The sequence below is a fragment of the Mesoplodon densirostris genome, chromosome 7 (genome assembly GCF_025265405.1).
Source record: "Mesoplodon densirostris isolate mMesDen1 chromosome 7, mMesDen1 primary haplotype, whole genome shotgun sequence".
Lineage (NCBI taxonomy): Eukaryota > Metazoa > Chordata > Mammalia > Artiodactyla > Ziphiidae > Mesoplodon > Mesoplodon densirostris.
The window spans coordinates 97607364-97629588 of record NC_082667.1 but is presented as its reverse complement, the minus strand read 5'-3'; positions in this window follow the sequence as shown (position 1 = coordinate 97629588).

Below are 22225 nucleotides of genomic sequence, written 5' to 3'. Positions count from 1 at the left end.
TCTCTAAACGTTTGATAGAATTTGCCTGTGAAGCTATGTGGTCCTAGGCTTTTGTTCATTGGAAGATTTTTAATCACAGTTTCAATTTCAGTGCTTGTGATTGGCCTGTTCATATTTTCTATTTCTTCCTGGTTCAGTCTCAGAAGTTGTGCATGTCTAAGAATTTTTGCACTTCTTCCAAGTTGTCCATTTTATTGGCATAGAGTTGCTTGTAATAATCTCTCATAATCCTTTGTATTTCTGCAGTGTCAGTCGTTACTTCTCCTTTTTCACTTCTAATTCTATTGATTTGAGTCTTCTCCCGTTTTTTCTTGATGAGGCTGGCTAATGGTTTATCGATTTTGTTTATATTCTCAAGGAACCAGCTTTTAGTTTTATTGATCTTTCCTGTTGTTTCCTTCATTTCTTTTTCATTTATTTCTGATCTGATCTTTATGATTTCTTTCCTTCTGCTAACTTTGGGGGTATTTTGTTCCTCTTTCTCTAATTGCTTTAGGTGTAAGGTTAGGTTGTTTATTTGAGATGTTTCTTGTTTCTTAAGTTAGGCTTGTATAGCTATAAGCTTCCCTCTTAGAACTGCTTTTGCTGCAACCCATAGGTTTTGGGTTTTCATGTTTTCATTGTCATTTGTTTCCAGGCATTTTTTGATTTCCTCTTTGCTTTCTTCAGTGATCATTTGGTTATTATGTAGTGTGTTGTTTAGCTTCCATGTGTTTGTATTTCTTACAGATTTTTTCCAGTAATTGATATCTAGTCTCAAAACATTGTGGTCAGAAAAGATACTCGATATGATTTCAGTTTTCTTAAATTTACCAAGGCTTGATTTATGACCCATGATATGATCTATCCTGGAGAATGTTCCATGAGCACTTGAGAAGAATGTGTATTCTGTTGTTTTTGGATGGAATGTCCTATAAATATCAATTAAGTCCATCTTGTTTAATGTATCATTTAAAGCTTGTGTTTCCTTATTTATTTTCATTTGGATGATCTGTTCTTGGTGAAAGTGGGGTGTAAAAATCCCCTAGTATAATTTTGTTACTGTCGATTTCCCCCTTTATCCTGTTAGTATTTGCTTTATGTATTGAGATGTCCCTATGTTGGATGCATAAATATTTACAATTGTTATATCTTCTTTTTGGATCGATCCTTTGATCATTATACAGTGTCCTTTTTTTTTTCTCTTGTAATAGTCTTTGTTTTAAAGTCTATTCATTTGATATGAGAATTGCTACTCCAGCTTTCTTTTGATTTCCATTTGCATGGAATATTTTTTTCCATCCTTTCACTTTCAGTCTGTATGTGTCCCTAGGTCTGAAGTGGGTCTCTTGTAGACAGCATATATATGGGTCTTGTTTTTGTATCCATTTGGGCAATCTATGTCTTTTGGTTGGAGCATTTAATCCCTTTACATTTAAGGTAATTTTTGACATGTATGTTCCTTTTACCATTTTCTTAATTGTTTTGAGTTTATTATTGTAGGTCTTTTCATTCTCTTGTTTTTCCTGCCTAGAGAAATCCCTTTAACATTTGTTGTAGAGCTGGTTTGGTGGTGCTGAATTCTCTTAGCTTTTGCTTGTCTGTAAAGTTCTTAATTTCTCTGTCAAATATGAATGAGATCCTTGCTGGGTAGAGTAATCTTGGTTGTAGGTTTCTCTCCTTCATCACTTTAATTATGTACTGCCACTCCCTTCTGGATTGCAGAGTTTTGGCTGAAAGATCAGCTGTTAACCTTATGGGGATTCCCTTTTGTGTTATTTGTTTTGTTTCCCTTGCTCCTTTTAATATTTGTTCTTTGTACTTAATATTTGATAGCTTGATTACTATGTGTATTGGCATGTTTATCCTTGGATTTATCCTGTATAGGACTCTCTGTGCTTCCTGGACTTGATTAACTATTTCCTTTCCCATATTAGGGAAGTTTTGAACTCTAACCTCTTGAAATGTTTTCTCAGTCCCTTTCTTTTTCTCTTCTTTTTCTGGAAGCCCTATAATTTGAATGTTGATGTGTTTAATGTTGTTACCGAGGTCTCTGAGACTGTCCTCAATTCTTTTCATTCTTTTTTCTTTATTCTGCTCCTTGGTATTTTTTTCCACTATTTTTTCTTCCAGGTCACTTATCCGTGCTTCTGCCTCAGTTATTCTGCTATTCATCACTTCTAGAGAATTTTTAATTTCATTTATTGTGTTGTTCATTACTGTTTGTTTGCTGTTTAGTTCTTCTAAGTCCTTTTTAAACATTTTTTTGTATTTTCTCCATTCTATTTCCAAGATTTTGGATCATCTTTACTATCATTACTCTGAATTAGTTTTCAGCTAGACTGCCTATTTCCTCTTCATTTGTTAGGTCTGGTGGGTTTTTCCCTTGCTCCTTCATCTGCTGTGTGTTTTTCTGTCTTCTCATTTTGTTTAACTTACGTGTTTGGGGTCTCCTCTTTGCAGGCTGTAGGTTCATAGTTCCCATTGTTTTTGGTGTCTTTCCCCAGTGGCTAAGGCTGGTTCAGTGGGTTGTGTAGGCTTCCTGGTGGAGGAGCCAAGTGCCTGTGTTCTGGTGGATGAGGCTGGATCTTGTCTTTCTGGTGGGCAGGTCCATGTCTGGTGGTGTGTTTTGGGGTGTTTGTGGCCTTATTATGATTTTAGGCAGACTCTGTGCTAATGGATGGGGTTGTGTTCCTGTCCTGCTAGTTTTTTGGCATAAGGTTTCCAGTACTGTAGCTTGCTGGTCATTGAGTGGAGCTGGGTCTTGGTGTTGAGATGGAGATCTCTGGGAGATTTTCACCATTTGATATTACGTGGAACTGGGAGGTCTCCTGTGGACCAGTGTCCTGAACTTGGCTCTCCCACCTCAGAGGCACAGCCCTGATGCCTGGCTGGAGCACCAAGCACCTGTCCTCCACATGACTCAGAATAAAAGGGAGGGAAAATAGAAGAAAAAAAAGAAGATAAAATAAAAAAGTTATTAAAATAAAAAATAATTTTTAAGAAAAAAATTTTTAAGAAAAAAATTTTTAAGTAATAATAATAAAAAAAAAACAATGGACAGACAGAACCCTAAGACAAATGTTAAAAGAAAAGCTATACAGACAAAATATCACACAGAAGCATACACATGCACACTCACATAAAGAGAAAAAGGGAGAAATATATATATATATATAATTGTTCCCAAGTCCACCTCCTCATTTGGGATGATTCGTTGTCTATTCAGGTACAGATTCAGGTACATCAAGTTGATTGTGGAGATTTAATCCACTGCTCCTGAGGCTACTGGGAGAGATTTTCCTTTCTCTTCTTTGTTCACACAGCTCCCAGGGTTCAGCTTTGAATTTGGACCTGCCTCTCTGTGTAGGTTGGCTGAGGGTGTCTGTTCTTCGCTCATACTGGACGGGTTTAAGGAAGCAGCTGATTTGTGGGCTCTGGCTCGCTCAGGCCGGAGGGAGGGAGGGGTACAAATACGGGGCGAGCCTGCCACGGCAGAGGCCAGTGTGACATTGCACCAGCCTGAGGCACGTCGTATGTTCTCTCGGGGAAGTTGTACCTGGATCACGGGACCCTGGCAGTGGTGGGCTGCACAGGCTCCTGGGAGGGTAGGTGTGGATAGTGACCTGTGCTTGCACACAGGCTTCTTGGTGGCTGCAGCAGCAGCCTTAGCGTCTTGTGCCCATCTCTGTGGTCCATGCTGATTGCCACGTCTCACGCCCATCTCTGGAGCTCCTTTAAGCTGCACTATTAATCCCCTCTCCTTGTGCACCAGGAAACAAAGAGGCAAGAAAAAGTCTCTTGCCTCTTTGGCAGCTCCAGACTTTTTCCCAGACTCCCTCCCGGCTAGCCGTGGTGCACCAGCCCCTTCAGACTCTGTTCATGCAGCCAACTCCAGTCCTCTCCCTGGGATCTGACCTATGAAGCCCAAGCCTCAGCTCCCAGCCCCAGCTCCCAGCCCCACCCGTCCCCGCGGGTGATCATACAAGCCTCTTGGGCTGGTGAGTGCAGGTCCGTACTGATCCTCTGTGCAGGAATCTCTCCACTTTGCCCTCCACACTCCTGGTGCCAAACTCTCCTCTGTGACCCCTAAGCTTCCCCCCTCCGCCAGCCACAGTCTCCGTCCGTAGAGGTGCTTCCTAGTGTGTGGAAACCTTTCGTCCTTCACAGCTCCCTCCCCCTGGTGCAGGTTCCGTCCCTATTCTTTTGTCTCTGTTTTTTTCTTTTGCCCTACCCAGGTACGTGGGGAGTTTCTTTCCTTTTGGGAGGTCTGAGGTCTTCTGCCAGCATTCAGTGGGTGTACTGTAGTAGTTGTTCCACATGTATATGTATTTCTGATGTATTTGTGGGGAGGAAGGTGATCTCCAAGTCTTACTCTTCTGCCATCTTGAAGCTCCTCCAAGGCTCTTTTCCAGTCCCTTTAGATTTGGAGAAGCAACCTACTTCAAATGCCATTTCCAGGAGGCACCCACCTCCACCCTGTATAAGTCTTCACACTAGATTCCTTTTCTTGTGACCCCTTAATGTAACTTAGTTCCCAATGACTCAACTCAGAGCCTCAAGATATAATCTAATTTGCACAAACCAGTTAATGGATTGGTTGTTTGGGGGTCAGTGTTCTATGCTGGGTTAATTATTTATGTGGCAGTCGGTGTGTAGAAGGAAACAAGGAGTTGTACAAAATGTCAGCTGACGTTTAGGAGAAGGAAGAGGATACTTCTATTTGGCACCGACAAGTGTAATGTTGTCTTTCACATTTTTCATTTCATTTTTCTCCTAGTTCTAAAGCATCTTCATAAATAGCCTTGCTATGTGGTTGATTACACATTTGTATTATTTATCAACAACTCTGCTAATAGATTATAATCCTTTAGGTTATTTGTTTTGAAGACAATCCTAGAAAAGGAAATACTAATTTAATGATTATGAATATTTTCTGACCCCTTTTAAATTTTGAAAAAAATAATTTTAGACTTACAGAACAGTTACAGTAGTATACAGTGTTTGAATGGTAAAGCAGTCTTTCCTAAAGATAACACTTTACATAACCATGGCACAGTTGTCAAAACTAATAAATTAACATTAGTACATTACTATGAATTAAAGTACAGACTTTATTTGGATTTCACCAGCTTTTTATTAATGTTCTCTTGAAACCGGTCATCATGTTTCCTTAGTCTCATCCAATCTGTGAGTGTTCCTTAGTCTCTCCTTGTCTTTCATAATCTTGGGACTTCTGAAGAGTACTGATCAATTATTTTGTAAAAGTTTTCTTAATTTAGGTTTGTCTTATGTTCCCTCATAATTAGACTGAGGCTATGCATTACTGGAAAGAATACCACAGATGCAAAGTGCCTTTCTTAGTGCATGTTTTCTGGAGGTGCATGATGTTGATATGTCAAATTGTGCTGACTTTAAATTTGATCATTTGGTTAAGGCAGTGTCTGGAATATTTTTCCAGTGTAAAATTACTATGTTTCCCCTTGCAATCAATATTTGTTTTGTGAAAAATACTTTGAAATAATGCCAATATACTCTTTGTCCTTAAATTTTTGTCCACTAATTTTAGCAACCATTTGTGGATTTTGTTTGCTGCCATGATGTTTCCATGGTGTTCTAATGGAGATTTTCTATTTCCTTTATTCCTTCTGCATTTATTCATTAGATTTTTTTTTCTGTAAAGACTATCCACCCTGCACTAAATTTTTATTCAGTTACTTTTTTATCACTTTGAACTCAAAGATATTTACATTATTCTTTGGGTTACAATCCAATGTTACTACTTATTTTATTGTACATATTGTTCCACCTTTGGCTATTAAGAGTGGCTTTTATGCCCTTTCAACATACTCATATCTCTTTTTTATGTTGTTCAAGAATTCCCTCACTTTCTGTCATCACACAATTCTCTAGATTTTTTTTCTGAGTTGTAGTTCATTTATAGACATACCACAGTTTGTTTATCCATTAACCAATTGAATGATGCCTGAGTTGTTCTGAAATGTTCCTGTTTATTTTGTCTTATGAATTGAACTTCTGTAAACCTTTATACACAGGTTTTGTGCAAACATAAGTTTTCATTTCTCTTGGATAAATACATAAAAGTGGGATTTCTGGGTCATACAGTATGTGGCTGCTTAACTTTATAAGAAACGGTCAAGCTCTTTTCCAAAGTGACTGTACCATTTTCATTTCTACCAACAAAGTGTGAGAATTTTAGTTTCACATACTTGCTAGCACTTGGAATTGTCAAATTTGGAGGGTTTGTTTCTGATTTTAACTAGCCATTCTAAAAGATGTGTAGTGAAATATTAGTGTGGTTTTAATATCTATTTCTCTAATGACTAATGATGTTGAGAAATATTCATATAATTACTTGCCATTCATATATCTTCTTTAGTGAAATGTCTCTTTGTCCATCTATAACATTGGATTGTTTTATTATGGAGAATATTTTTATACATTCTGAGTAAAAATTATTTGTCAAAATATGATTTGTAAGTGTCTGTGACATGTCTTTTTCATTCTCTTCATGGTAACTTTTACAAAGCAAAAGTTTTAGATTTCTATAAAGTCCAAATTATCTTTTTTTAATGGTTCATGCTTTTAGCATTGTATCTAAAAACTCTTTCTCTAACCTAAGAACATACACATTTTCTACTCTTTTCTTCCATAAGTTTCATGGTTCAATGTTTTACATCTTGGTCTATGATCCATTATGAGTTTATATCTACATAACACATGAAGTGCAGGATGAAATTCATATATTTGCAAACAGACATCAAATTGTCCCAGCATCATTTTTGAAAAGACTTCTCATATCTATCCATCTATCTATCTATCTGTTTATCTATATATGATGGTATGTGTGTGTTTGACAAACATATATGTATGTATCTGTGACAAACACATTTGTCATACATAGGTATATATTAATAATTATGAGTTTTATTTCATGTCTTTAAAAGTGATATTAAAGATAGTTTTTTAGAGGTAAAATTATAAGTCACTCAGAACACTGAACAATATTAGGTAGGTTAAAATAATTTAAGCCTGGCTCATGTAGGTAATTAAAAGATAAAAGAAATATTTTTTTACTGATTTATTACATTTATATATAATATATATAATTAAACCAAATTCTTTGTTTGGTTTACTATGCAAATATAGCATACTTTTATTGCAAACATAGTGTTTATGTTTTTATGAAGCAAGTTTAAAAACAAACACTGTGGAATATGAAATACTTTATGTTTTTTCTTAAAGTTTTCTGCACTGATCTGGAAAAGGATGCCTCGCTTAGGTAGTAATCATGGTTGTGTAGCATCTTCATTTTTCGGAATAATTTGATTTATATCATTTAAAATATAATAATTATTATAAAAATAAATAAATATAAATAATTTGATTATATAATAAAAATCATTTAGGAAGACACTATAACTTGATTAAATTTGATTGTATCCTCATCTATCTTTATATTTGTTTCAAGGCAATTCCAAATTTATCAGACAAGAGGTTAATCACAGTGACTCATGTCAATGGAGTGGGATGGCTATCATATAACCACTTTGGTTTAGATGTATTATGTGAGGTAATTCCATCATTAAAGTATAAAGCTTCAGAAATCCATAAGAGGGCATTGAGAACATCTGTGTGTTCAGTAGCAATTTGATTTAGCAAGGAAAAGTCTTAAGGGAGACAGAGAGGGAGAGAAAGAGAAAGAGAGAGGGAGAGATGTAAAAGAGATAAAGATGTTGGAAAAGGAGAAAATAAAAAATCACAGTTGCCAAATGGATATTAATAATAAAAATGTGAGAGTTGGAGACAAAAGAAAGCCAGGTGAGAAACTTCATGCTTTATGTCAGAGACAAAGTTTTGCAGATTTGTGAGTGAAGGAGGGAGTTTAGGAGAGATGAACTAGGGGGTTTGTGGGAAACTGAAAAAGGGATAGATAATTAAAGATTGTTAGAAATTTTGCTAAGGGCTGTTAATTGGATCCCCTCTGACATTTTACAATTGGCTTTTTAAATAAAGCTTAGAGGTAGTTCTCAGTTATTCTTATGTGCCAAACTGGTATTTATTGCACTGCAGTTTTATTTAAAAAAACAAGACTAAACCATGAAGATGTTTGGTTTTAAAAACAGTTTCTGTGCTATTATTATTACATCTTTATCTACTTACACTATTTTCTTACTATTTTCTGAAAATAAACCACTGCCCAGAAACAGCTTTTGTCATAAAATCTTTTAGAAATGTGATTGTAATCTCCACAGAGTCTGCTTTAAAAATAAGGGAAAAATATTTCTCCCAAGGTATATTATAATAAATTGAACCAGCCATTGATTCACAATTGTAGGATGTCAGGTGGCCTCTCAGGCCACATTTTAGGAGCTAATCTTGTTGGAGACACTGCTTAATTTTGTTATCTGAAAATACAACTGCAATTCTTCAAACAAACATATCTCCAGTATTTTATCTTTATTATTTGAAAGAATAATAATAATAGCTCAATGTAAGTACACATTTGCCACACACAATTGCATTTGGTCTGTATCACAGCCTTGTGCAACAGCCTGAGGAATGATCAGTATTGTTTCCATTTTACCTTAAGATATATGAGGCTCCAAAAGAAAAGTCACTTGTTACTGGTCACGTGGCAGAATTGGATTAACACCCAGGTGTTTGCATTCAAGCTTATGTTATTTCTAATATGGTATACTACTTATTTTAAAATAATAAATCATAATTATTTTAGTTTTTTGACATTAAAAACCTAATACAGTAAAATATTTTATTAATGCATTTATTAAAAATCAGTTTAGATGTTTTAAAACAATAGAGTAACAGGATATATTATACATTAAAATTTTACCCATGTTTTACCATCATACATACAAAAAAATTGTATAGATTATTTAATTACTCTACTTAATGCTAAAATCTACCCCCCTGTCTTAGCAAGAAATAAAGGTATGAACACATTTCCATCAACAGTGGGATTAAAGATAACTCATAAAATAAAATGAAAACTTTCTGTACAATGTTAGATTCAACCCAATGATATTCAAATAATTATTGATGTAAAGCTTAAATGTCACTCTTAACTACAACTGCTGACTTACTTTAGTTCCAGATAAATGTTTCCCTGTGAAAAGAATATAGCAACAAGAATCTAGGACAAGTAAGAAGAAGACAGGAGGGAAATTCTTCAACCATTAAAGGTGTCTCAGAGTTCACCATCAATAAAGGATGAGCTCATTCTTCAGGAATGACACTCTCAAAGTGACATGTGCTAAAATCTCATCTATCCCAAGTTGTAAGAAATCTCCCTTCATCCCTGGAGATTCATTGTCATTTTCTTTCCCTGTGTTTCTTTAACAAACTGTAAGACCCAAAAGAGAGTTACCACAAAAAGGTCTTCATACACTAGAACATTATTACCAGCATTTTTTTAAACTTAAAGTTAAGTTTAACTTAAACTTTTTTTTTTATTCCCAGTAGAGTCCATCGAAGTCACAATTGGTCAAACTTCACAGAGGTTTCACTGTGTAATTGATGCCAGCAGGAATCTTTTCATGAGGTAAAGGAGGAGATAATCACTGGAAATAACTTCTAACATTCCATATTCACATTTTATTAGTTGAATGAGTTTTCCTTGGGTTTTATTATTTAAAAGACAAGAAGAAAGAAAAATGAAGGTGAGGAGGAGAATATTTATTCATTAGGAAATGCTTTATGAGGGAGAAAGAGAAAGAGGAATTTTTGGCTTCCCAACTTAACCCAATCTTACAGGTCCTAATAGGACTAGGTTTCCTTAATTAGAATAGATAGAAGCTACAGAAATACACTTATAAAATTATGCCCTCTCATTGCTTATTATGAGGTCTTCAGTGGAATTTGAGTTAATTCAAAAAGCTTAGCTAGCTTTGTTTTCCGCTACAGTTTCTTAGCCTGGACTAACAGAATAATTGTTTCCTTTCTCCACCTCAGGTTAATATTATAGATCTGTTTTAAGGTCCTAAAGAGAATCTGGCAGAATGAGAAAGCAATTATAACTCAATTTCATGTTTCCCAACAAATAGGTGTCCTTATGAGACTTTAAACCAGAAAAAAAAAAAAGAGAGAGAGAGAGAGAGAGAGAATGAAGAATTCACATAGCAGCATAAAATCCCTAGTGGCAAACCACAAAGTGATATTATTACACTGGAAAGAAAGTATTTGCTGCTATAGGAAACATATACTTTTTACCACTTTCAAGTTAGAAATCACAAGTAACCTTCATATGCCTCGTGGCTACTGTGAAACTGTCAGACACAGGTTGACTCAGAGAAAAGGTGGATAGACACTTTAGAAATGGAAGAATTCCTGTTCTCTTTAGTCCTTGCTCTATACTCAGCCTCCTTGGAGTTCTTTACTACCCACAAGTGACTCATTTATGCATTCATCATAATTCTGAATTATTACTTACTTCATTCTGTAAGCATGAATATAAGAAATGCTAAGTGTCAGACAAAGTTCTAGAAGCAGGGGGGTCAAAGATGAGAAAAAACAAGTTTTGGGGTTTTATTTCAGTCTGCATACAGTCTAGTAAGCAAAGCATCCAGACACAAAATATGATATACAGTCATCCTTCAGTGTCCTTGGGGGATTGGTTCCGGGACCCCCCACAGATACCAAAATCCATGAGGCTCAAGTGCCTTATATAAAATGGTGTAGTATTTGCATATAACTTACACACATCCTCCTATATACTTTAAATCATCTCTAGATTACTTATAATACCTAATGCAATGTAAATACTATGTAAATAGTCACCTGAATGTAGCAAATTCTAGTTTTGCTTTTTGGAACTTTCTGGAATTTTTTCCCAAATATTGTGACCCATGGTTTGTTGAATCTGCAAATGCAGAACCTGTGGATACAGAGGCTGACTGTGTGCTTTGTTAGTTAAACACAAAATGATATAGGTGCACTTAGAGGGATATGTCACAGCCATTGGGAGAGAGAGAAGGAAGGATTCCAGGTAGGAGCTCATACCTGAGTCCAGTCTTAAGTAATAATTCAGTAAATCAAGGAAAGGAGTGAGGGATACACGAGACATTGGGGCAAAACAAGTAACTATGTGAGGTGAAGAATACATTAACTTATCTTACTGTAATCATCGTTTCACAGTATATATGTATATTAAATCATCACATTATATACCTTAAATATACACTATGTTATTTGTCAATTACATCTCAATAAAGCTGGGAAAAAAATTTTAAATGTCAGAAATCTGTAAGAGACGTAATTCCTTAACAGGTGATCACTTCTCTCTTCATTTTTAAGAATATACAAGCATTTTTTCAGTGGGGGAGACTATCAGAAGTTGAAATCAACCTAATTTTAACAATGGGCATGGGACTTCCCTGGTAGTCCAGTGGTAAAGAATCCACCTTCCAAAGCAGGGGATGTGGGTTCAATACCAGGTTGGGGAACTAAGATCCCACATGCCACAGGGAAACTAAACCCACGTACCCCAACTACAGAGCCCACGTGCCACAACTAGAGAAAATCCGCACACCACAACTAAAGAGAAGCCCAAGAGCAGCAAAGAAGAGAGTGCAGACCATAAGGAAAGATCCCAGGTGCCTCACCAAAGATCACGTGTGCCTGCAAATAAGACCTGATGCATTCATCTGATGATGGACACTTAGGTTGCTTCCATGTCCTGGTTATTGTAAATAGAGCTGCAATGAATATTTTGGTACATGACTCTTTTTGAATTATGCTATTCTCAGGGTATATGCCCAGTAGTGGGATTGCTGGGTCGTATGATAGTTCTATTTTTAGTTTTTTAAGGAACCTGCATACTGTTCTCCATACTGGCTCTATCACTTTACATTCCCACCAACAGTGCAAGAGTGTTCCCTTTTCCCCACATCCTCTCAGCATTTATTGTTTCTAGATTTTTTGATGATGGCCATTCTGACTGGTGTGAGATGATATCTCATTGTAGTTTTGATTTGCATTTCTCTAATGATTAATGATTTTGAACATCCTTTCATGAGTTTGTTGACAATCTGTATATCTTCTTTGGAGAAATGTCTATTTAGGTCTTCTGCTCATTTTTGGATTGGGTTGTTTGTTTTTTTGTTATTGAGCTGCATGAGCTGCTTGCAAATCTTGGAGATTAATCCTTTGTCAGTTGCTTCATTTGCAAATATTTTCTCCCATTCTGGGGGATAACGAAGATGTGACACATATATACAATGGAATATTACGCAGACATAAAAAGAAAGGAAATTGAGATATTTGTAGTGAGGTGGATGGACCTAGAGGTTGTCATATAGAGTGAAGTAACTCAGAAAGAGAAAAACAAATACCATATGCTAACACATTTATATGGAATCTAAGGGGGGAAAAAAAGGTCATGAAGAACCTAGGGATAAGACAGGAATAATGACAGAGACTCACTAGAGAATGGACTTGACGATATGGGGAGGGGGAAGGGTAAGCTGTGAAAAAGTGAGAGAGTGGCATGGACATATATACACTACCAAACATAAAATAGATAGCTAGTGGGAAGCAGCTGCATAGCACAGGGGGATCAGCTCTGTGGTTTGTGACCACCTAGAGGGGTGGGATAGGGAGGGTGGGAGGGAGGGAGATGGAAGAGGGAAGAGATATGGGAACATATGTATATGTATAACTGATTAACTTTGTTATAAAGCAGAAACTAACACACCATTGTTAAGCAATTATACTCCAATAAAGATATTTTAAAAAAACTGTTAACTACAGATACATGACTTCATGCATTTGTCAAAATCCATAGAATGGATTTTGAGAGAGTAAACCCTTATGTAAACTGTAGATTTTAGTTAATAATGACGTATCAATATTGGTTCATAAATTGTAACAAGTGCACCAAACTAATGCAATATATTAATAATAAGGGTAACTATGAGGGGTATATAGGAATTTTCTGTACTGTCTGCTCAATTTTCTATAAGCCTAGACCTGCTGTAAAAAATAAAGTCTATTAATTAATATTTAAATTAAAAAAACCTGATGCAGCCAAAAAAATAAGGAAAATAAATAAATATTTTGAAATGGGCATTCTGAGAAGAGAAGAGAAGAGAAGAGAGAGAAGGGAATGGCTTGCAACTGAGGAAAACAGGTGACAGGTAGCAAAGCCTGGTGATGTTAATAGCAGTGAAGATACAAATAATAGTTTGCATGAAGTGAATCAGTCCTTACTCCACTGTTTAGATGCTTTAAAAATATTAAAATAAGAAACAGATTCAGTAAGCTCCAGTATTGCTGGGGCATAGAATCCAAGTGCATGGTGTGGCATGAGATGAACCTAAGAGGTAGTAAGGCATCAGATCATGCAGGGACTGTTTCCCAAGGGCAATAATAAGCTAATGAAGAGAAACATGAATAGACTTTTATTTACACATTACTCTAACTATAGGAGGACATTTGGGTGAGGAGGGTGACAACAGCACAGCAAACATTTGCCGAGTGTTTAATATGTGCTGGGTAATAAGGATAGTATCTAAAACTACTAACTTTCTGAGTGTTAACCACATCTCAGACCCTTTATAGAGATCATTTTATTTAATCCTTTTCAAGATCCTTACAAAATATAGCATAATTACCCTGTTTTACAGATAAAGGAAACAGAGGCACAGATGAGCTAAGAAAATTGTCAAGGTTAGATCAATTGCCCAATCGTGGATTCTGGATTCAGATCTAGATTTCCTGACTTATGAGCACGTGTTCTTAATCTCCAATATTGTTATTTTTTGTTTGATTTTTAAGATGGTTGAGACTTGACTAGTCTAAATTATAAAAGACAAGGAAATCATAGGAATATAATGAATTACAGAAGAAAGACAAAATAAGCAATGACACAATATTGCCTAGAAATGAGGGGGCATAATTCACAAATGAAGAGACAAAATGAAGCTGGCGTATGTGAGCTCATTGTGTATAGTTTGCATGTGGTTGCTTCTATTTTCTAAGCAAATTATCTGCTGATGAACGGTCATAGTTTGGAAAAATATGGTATATATATTTTTGATAAAACATGAAGAGTGATGACTAGGGCAATATAAACAAATCGTATGTCACTATTAAAAGTCTGTTTGAGGGTCTTCCCTGGTGGTCCAGTGGTAAAGAATCCACCTTCCAGTGCAGGGAACACAGGTTCAATCCCTGGTTAGGGAACCAAGATCCCTTATGCTGTGGGGCAGCTAAGCCTGCACACCACAACCATTGAGCTCACATGCCTGAAAGAGAGAGCCCGTGTGCCACAAACTACAGAGCCCATGCACTCTGGAGCCTGTGTGCCACAACTAGAGAGAAAACCCACATGCCACAACTACAGAGAAGGCCGAGTGCTGACATGAGGAGACTGCACACCACAGTAAAGATCCCACATGCCTCAACTAAGACCCAACGCAGCCAAAAAATATTTTTTTAAAGAAAAAAATTTAAAAAAATAAATATTTTAAAAATTCTGTTTGAAATTAATGATAATTAATTTATGGTAAGAGTAATACAGATAAACTGGATTAACATTTATTGGTGATAATTACTGCATGTACATACATACAGACCATGGTTGAAGCCCTAAGGAGAAATGACAAACTGGAGAATGTGTATCCCAGGATTTTAGGTAGAAAAATTCCAGGAAAGGGAAATATCTTTCCTTGATATAGGAGCATCTTCTGTCTAAGTCAGTAGGATTCCATGTGAATAGCCTGACCCAGCCATTCTTTTTAGGCAGAATGCAGAGGTAAGGAAGGAACAAGTATCCTTATGTTGGGAGACATCTTAGCTTTGTTATTGCCAGAAACAAAGGCATGAGGTGGAAAACCATACTTTGTAAATTAAGGATTAAGTAAAACACCCTGTAAAATAGAAATTTCAATAGGAAACATGATCTCAGCATTTCTTGTAAGTCAGGTTATGCTTATGGCTTTTTCTTATTTGAAAGTGTTACCCAGAACTGAAAAGATATACTACCTGAGGATGAACTAAGTTAAAGGACAAAGAAAAACTAAAACAAACCCCATAAAACATTACACAATTGTAAATTAGTATCACTTTTATTTTAAATTATATTTTCTATTTCTCTTATTACAACACAAATAGATGAAAAATTCTGAATCTGTCTTTAATCTTTGACAATGGTGAAGGAACCTTGAAAACTTTAATGTATTTTGATAATGATTTTTAAAAAACACTTTTGCTGTTTATTCATTATGTGATTAATTCAATACCATCTAAGATTGTTGGAGTGTGTGGTAAAGAATGGAAAATCAGAGATCAATCAATATGGTGGAGTAAGAGGACAAGGAGCTCACCTCCACCACAAACACATAAGAAATACATCTATATGTGGAACAACTCACACTGAAAACTAACTGGAAAATGGCAGAAGGACTCCTGTATAATAAAGACTATAAGAAATATCACAGGTAATCAGGTAGCAAGGGAAGATTGGGTCAGGACCTGTGTCCCTGCGAGATGACTCAAGGGAAATGAGAGGATGCCTGAGTGAACACCTGCCATGGGGATTGAGGAGTGAGAACTACAGATTGGGCACCCCAGTCCTGGTGTCCTATACAGGGAAGACAAGCCCCTTTGGATGGTTGAATACCACTGAGACTAACAGGAGGGCCATGGGAATCCTGGACTCCATTTTTGAGGTGTGTGCCCATGCTGGCTTGCCCCAGAGTCAAGGTGGAAAGAGGTCGACCCTGGAGGCTGACAGGTTTCTGGTGACCACTTTGTCATGCACCTAAGCCTGACCTGAGTGGACACTCCAGCCCTGCTCACTCCATGGCACAGGACAGCACTGGATCTGAGGTAGCCACTATCAAGGAAAAGACTTAACTATAAGATGTAGAGGTGACCTGGTACTGGGTCATAATCTGGGTGTGGGGGCAGCAGCCATTGTTGGTGCTTACTCAAGTAGCACATCAAAAGCAACTCTGATCTCTGAAGTTGGCCACTTTAGCACACCTCACATCCTGGTTCACACTGTGGGTCCACGCAGGCCCCACCAGCTCTGCAGTGTGACATCACAATAGGATGGGGGCAACAGAGGCTAAGGACAATAATCAGATGTGAGTGACAAAGGACGGTTGCAATCGAGGCTGTGTCTAAGTGAAGCAATGGAAACAATTTCTGGCATAACTGTGGAAACAAGTCACAAGCAGTGCATCAGAGAAAGCTCAGACCTCAGTCTGCAGCCAACATGAAGCAAGAGCCCACATAGGTCCATGTGCTTCGGACCTCCTACTTTCTGGGGCAAGTGTCCTGATGCTGGGAGAAGGGAAAGCACACACTTAAAGGGAGCAGAACTAGCTGAGGCCAGACCCTCAGGGCTTCTGATCCAGCAACTTGAGATCAGACCCCACCTCCCAAGGGCAGTGATAGTCACTACACAGAAGGGAAGTCCCGCCTCACACCTGGTGCCAGCACTAGCTCCCTCTATCTCCAGCCTCACCCCCTACCAAGTTGATAGCTGCCTGCACACCCTGAAGTAAGGTGTGATTTGTTTCCCCTTCAAATCCAGCTCTACCATCAAGCACATTAGGCATACACAGTCTGTATAGGGATGTTCCCATGTAAAAACATTATTTGAAAGCTGCAATAGGTAACTGTTTCATGTAAATTCTTAGAGACAGAGAAAGTTAAGCAAAATGAAAAGGCAGAAGAATTGCTCTCAATTGAAAAAGCAAGAGAAACGCCCCCCCCAATAGTAAAAGAGAAAAACACAATTTAACAGATACAAAATTCAAAGCATTAATAATAAAAATGTTAACCAAGATAGGAAAATGAATGGATGTCCACAGTGAAAGTTTTAAAAAGGAACTAGAAAATATAAAAAAAAATACCCAATCAGAAATAAATAACTCAATAGCTGAAATTAAAAAGAAAAATACTAGAAGGAATGAATAACATACAAAGTAATACAGAAGAATGCATAAGTGATCTGGAAGATAGAATAATGGAAATCACCCAATCAGAACAGCAAAAAAGAAAAACATTTTTTTTAAATGAAAACAATTTAAGAGATATCTGTGATAACATTATGTACCAACATTCCCATTATTGGAGTTCCAGAAAGAGATGACAGAGAGAAGGAGATCAAAAATTATTTGAGGAAATTATGGCTGAAACTCCCAAACCTGAAGAAGGAAACAGATATCCAGGTACAGAAAGCACAGAGGACCCCGAACAAGATAAACCCAAACAGACCCAAACCAAGATATATTATAATTAAAATGGCAAAAGTTAGAGAATTCTGAAGTCAGTAAGAGGTAAACAGTCATACATTCCCTTATGAGGGAATCCTCCTAAGGCTACCAGCTGATTTCTCTGCAGAAATTTTGTAGGTCAGAAGAGAGAGGCATGATCTATTCAAAGTGCTGAAAGGGAAAAACCTGCAACCTAAGATACTCTACCCAGAAAGATTATTATTTAGAATAGAAAGAGAGATAAAGATATTCTCAGACAAGGAAAAACTAAAAGATTATTATCAGTATGAAACCTACCCTAAAAGAAATGTTAAAGTGTCTTCTCTAAATGGAAAAGAAGTAAGAATTTATAGGAAAGTGAAAAGCTCATTATGAAAAGCAAATATAAAGTAAGGACTGAGGATCAATCAACCATTTATATAAGCAAGTATGAAGACTGAAAGACAAAAGTTGTAAAAGCAACTATAATTGCAATAAACAGTTAAGGTTTAAACATGAAGAAGTAAAATATGACATCAAAAACAAAATGTGAGAGAGGGGAGTAAAAAATGTAGATCACTTAGAGTGTGCTTAAACTTTAATGACAATGAGTTTAAACCAAGTAGATATAGTTGTAGGTCAACATACATGAATCCCATGGTAAACACAAATCAAAAACCTACAATAGATACACAAAAACAAAATGAAAGGAACATAAGCATACTATTAAAGAAAATCATCAAACTGCAAGGGAAGAAACAAAAAGAAGTAACAGAGAAGAACCATAAAAACAACCAGAAAACATGTAATAAATTGGCTATAAGTACATAACTATCATTAATTATTTTAACTGTCAGTAGATTAAATGCTCCAAGCAAAAGACATAGGGTGACTAATTGGATAAAAAGAACAGGACTCTTCAATATACTACCTAAAAAAGACTCACTAAAGACACACAGAGTTTGAAAGTGAGGGGATATAAAATATTCCATGCAAAGAGAGATGACTAGAAAGTAGGGTAGCTATGCTTATATCAGATGAAACAGACTTTAAAACACAGGCTATAACAAAAAACAAAGACATTATATAACGATTAAGGGATTTATACAAGAGGAGGGTTTCACTTGTTAACATAAAGTCACCTAACACAGGAGTACCTAAATATATAAATCAAATGCTAACAAACATAAAGGGAGAAATTGACAATAATACAAAAATAGTAGGAGACTTTAACACCCCACTGACATCGAGAGACAGATCATCCAGAAGGAAGATCAATAAGGCAAGAGTTGTCTGAAATGGCAAAATAGCACAGTTAGACTTAATAGATATCTATAGGATATTCCAACCAAAAACAACAGAATACACATTATTTTCAAATGCACATGGAATGCTCTCCAGGATAGATCATGAGCCATACAACAAAACAAGTGTCAACAAATTTAAGAGGATAGAAGTTATATCAAGCATGTTTTCTGGCAGCACTATGAAACTAGAAATAAACTACAGAAAGAAAAATTGGAAAAGAACAAAATATGTGGAGAATAAAAAACATGCTACTAAAAAAAAAACAGTGGGTCAATGAAGAAATTAAAGAGGAAATCAGAAAATACCTCAAGACAAATGAAAGTGGAAACACAACACCTTAAAATCTATGGAATGTAGCAAAAGTAGTTCTAAGAGGGAAGTTTATGGTGACTAAGTCCTCCCTCAAGAAACAAGAAAAATCTCAAACAACCTAACATACCACCTAAAGGAATTAGAAAAAGGAGAACAAACATAGCCCAAAGTCAGCACAAGGAAGGAAATAGTAAAATCAGAGAGGAAATACATAAAATAGAGATTTAAAAAACTATAAAAAAGATCAATAAAACTAAGAGCTGTTTTTTTGTAAAGACAACCAAAATTGATATACTTTTAGTCAGGCTCACCAAGAAGATGAGAGAGAGGACCCAAATAAACAAAGTAAGAAGAAAGTAAGGAGAAAGAACAACTGATGCCACAGAGATACAAAAATTGTTAAGAGGATACTATGAACAGTTAAATGCCAACAAACTGGATAACCTAGAAGAAATAGACAAATTTCTAGAAATATACAGCCCACCAAGACTGAATCAAGAAGAAATAGATAATTTGAAGACACCAAACACTAGTAATGACATTGAATTAGTAATAAAAAAAACCTTCAAAAAAAAAAAGCAAAAGTGCAGGATTGGATGGCTTCACAACGGAATTCTACCAACCATATATACAAGAGTTAATACCCACCATCCTCAAAGAATTACAAAAAATTGAAGAGGATAGAACACTCCCCAGTTCATTCTAAAAGGCCACCATTACCCTGATACCAAAGTGAATCAGCTATACATATACATATATCCCCATATCTCCTCCCTCTTGCATCTCCCTCCCATCCTCCCTATCTCACCCCTCTAGGTGGTCATAAAGTACCTTGATACCAAATCTAGACAAAAACACTAGATAAAAAAAGAAAATTACATGCCAGTATCTGTGACGAATATAGATACAAATATCTGCAACAAAATATTAGCAAGCTGAATCCAACAATATATAAAACAATGACACCACACAGTGATAAAGTTGGATTTATTCCAGGGACACAAGGATGGTTCAATATTCACAAATCAATCAATGTGATACACCATATACATATATATATATATATGTGTGTGTGTGTGTGTGTGTGTATATATATATATATATATATATATATATATATATATATATATATATATATATATATAATGGAATATTCCTCAGCCATAAAAAAGAATGAAATTTGCAGCAATGTAGATGGACCTAGGGAATATTATGCTTAGGAAGTTAGTCAGAGAAAAACAAATATAGTGTGATATCACTTTTACGTGGAACCTAAAAAATAAAGCAAATGAGTGTATATAGCAAAACAGAAGCAGACTCACAGATATAAAAAACAAAGTAGTGATTACCAGTGTGGAGAGAAAATTGCGGGGAGGGGCAATATAGGGATATGGGATTAAGATATACAAATTATTAAGTATAAAATAGATAAAACTATTATGTATAAAGAGCAACAAGGATATATTTTGTAACAGGAAATCTTAGTCATTATCTTGCAATAACTTTTATGTAGTTATTCTGTAAAAATACTAAATCACTGTCCTGTATACCTGCAACTAATATAATATTGTAAATCAATTATACTTCAATTTTAAAAAGAATGGAAAATCCATTTTATAGTGTATTTACAAATAATAAATGTAATAAGCCCAAACTCATTAATATCATGAACTCATCATATCTAAATGACTATATTTAATCCATCAGTATCTATGCTGTATTTCATGAAAATAGCAAGAAAAGATCTTCTAAGATCTGTGACCATTAGAACAGAGACTTTCCTTTTTCCTTCAGAGAGATGTAACCTTGAGTCCTCTTTTTACTAGTAGAAAACAATATGTAATTAACAATTTTAGCACTTGACATTCTTATCTGATGGACAGTGGAAACTCTACACCCAAACTAAAAGATTTCAAAAGCAATTTCAAAATAAAAATAACAACTACTATTTTGGGCTGAATAATGCACCACTCCACCAAAAAGAAAAATATGTCCATGTCCTAATCACCAGAACCTGTGGATATGTTACCTCACATGGCAAAAGAGACTTTGCAGGTGTGATTAAGAGTCTTGAGATGGGAGTTAGCTATGATATTCCAGGTGAGCCTAATGATGTACTCATATGAGTACTTATAAGAAGGATACAAAAGGGGGCCTTCCCTGGAGGTCCAGTGCTTAAGACTCCATGCTCCCAATGCAGGAGGCCCAGGTTTGATCCCTGGTCAGAGAACTATATCCTGTATTCCGCAACTAACTGCCTGCATACAACCATGAAGATCACGTGTGCCACAACTAAGACCCAGGGCAGCCAAAATAAATAAATAAAATTTTTTTTAAAAAAAAGAAGGATGCAAGAGGGTCAAAAGTAAAGAAGGTGAAATAACAAGAGAAGAACTGGGAAAGAAATAGAGAGAACTGAAGATGCTATGTTGATGGCATTGAAGGTGAAGGAAGGGGTCATGAGCCAAGGAATGTAGGTGATCTCTAGAAAGTGGAAAAGACAAGGCAACATGTCCTCCCCTAGTGTTCTACCCATGTTCTCCAAGAGGAGCCAGCCTGGATAACACCATGTCTTCAGACCAATGAGCCTGTTTGAGGACATATGAACTCCAGAAGTATAAGAGAATAATAAAGGTGCATTGTTTAAGATTGTGGCAATTCGTTGCAGCAACAATAGAAAACTAATATAACTACGCTTTCATATTGTCCTCACCACCCAATACCCAATTCTGGGAAAACAAAACTTATAATCTACTTTGAGAAATATTTCTTCCCCATTCAGGAGGGTATAGATGAACTAGTGAAAAACAGTGAAATCAGTTCATCTGTCACAGTCTTATGGTAGCATAGTATGCACAAAAAAGTAGAATATGGCACCCATGTTTACAGATGCACATAATTTTTTATGAGAAAATAGCCTCTTAAATGCCCAAGCCCATGTCATGTTAGTCATCTGAGCACAAAAACATTCTCGTTCTCTAATTGTTGTTTTTCCATACTTTAGGAAACTAAAGTTCTTTAAGGAAATTAAGTTTCCTTAAAGCAAGTCTTCTTTAAATCTCACAAACACAATCTCTGCTTCCTGCCATCAGCCAGAATTAACAATAAATGCCTTGGCAAGTATACATCTGTAGAGCAGGGACTGATTTTAGGATTAAAAACCCTGGTTTTAAGTCCTGGCTCTGCTGCTACACTTGAGCAAGTCACTTAAGCTCTCTGAGTTTCAGTTTCCACTATCTCTAGACCATGATTGATAATGCCTACTTCGGGGAGATATGAAAATTAAATGATGATAGGTGACTGAATAACATGTAATCATTGCAGTTAATAACATAATAAATAATGCCATTTAAGTAATGTAATACATTTACCTAGGTTTA